The sequence below is a fragment of the Spinacia oleracea genome, chromosome 5 (genome assembly GCF_020520425.1).
Source record: "Spinacia oleracea cultivar Varoflay chromosome 5, BTI_SOV_V1, whole genome shotgun sequence".
Lineage (NCBI taxonomy): Eukaryota > Viridiplantae > Streptophyta > Magnoliopsida > Caryophyllales > Amaranthaceae > Spinacia > Spinacia oleracea.
Window position 1 is genome coordinate 23,455,426 of NC_079491.1, and position 1,379 is coordinate 23,456,804.

Below are 1,379 nucleotides of genomic sequence, written 5' to 3' on the forward strand. Positions count from 1 at the left end.
AGAGAGCCAAAAACAATAAATTATTTTGAGATGATGTTGATGAAAAAGAGAGAAATAATAAAATATGGTAGAAATTAAGTTACCAGATGTAAAAGTGATACATTTAAAATAAATAAATAAATAAACCCATAAGAAAAGCAAGCGATGCATAAGTTAATAAACCTGTGTTTTTTTATTTTTTTTCTTTTTGACATTTAGGAAAAATATATAAGAGAGACAAAAGAAGAAGAAGAAGAAGAAAAAAACCTGATCCGACTCTAAAGTATTGGAAGAAAATATTAACCTTTGTTGACTGTGCTTGGCTAAAGTATGTACCAAGATCACCTGATCACATTCCACCTTGTAGATGACGCAATGGATAAGACCCTTCCTCTTTTGAAGAATAGAGGTAAGCGTTCAATGTAGTTGAAACACGGTTCCCTGACAATAGTGACAAGGTTAACAAAGTCTGGAAAAATGGTGATATTGTAAATGGAGCAAGCTTATGGACAATTCCATTCCTTTGAAACAGGCTGATGCTCCAGCTTGCATTGTTGAGTGAACCATACGCAAAGAACTTCCTCCATTGACTCTTCCAGATTCACACCCAGACTGGTTCACCGCTTTTCCGCCCCAAATTAATATATACACTTCTATTTTAAAAAAGACACCACAATCGTTTGATACAACTCTTTTTTTCACTACAAAAAAATTAAGGTCTCACACAGTCACACTCACTCATATTGAACTTAAAAAAAAAAAAAAAAAAATCCGTATACTATTTTCTATCATATCTACTTTTAATGAAATATACTCCACTATCTCTTTTCATATCTAATTTTTCTATAAAATAATATTTGATAACTAAACAACAACTTATCTTCTAAATTGATGTCCCTTGATAAGTGTCTAAACTAATCTATGACAGAGGAATATTAATTTTACGAATTCTTAATTACACCCTGTGTACAATAAATATTGTAAGACATAAAGTTACCTTAAAAAGTTTAAAAGTTACCATGATATAAAGTAAAAGTTACTTATTTTTTAGTTAATAATTTTTTATTAATTACTATCCTTTCAAAATCACTTATAATATACAGGTAATCATGTAACTCTTTAAAACAGTTATCCATTCCAAATTTACTTCATGATATAAAAAATTACGAATAATGAAAACATGATTGGAGTTCCAAAACTGGATAAAAGTTACCCAAATATATATTTTTACCATTTTAATGAAAGCAAATGTTTAAGATGTTTAATTGATTTCAATGTACATATAATTTCATAATATTTAAAATTCACAATTCTTAATAAACGATAATTTAAATATTTACGTTCAAATTTATATCTTGGAAAACATGTGGACAAAGTAATGTAATATTTTTTGAAACAGG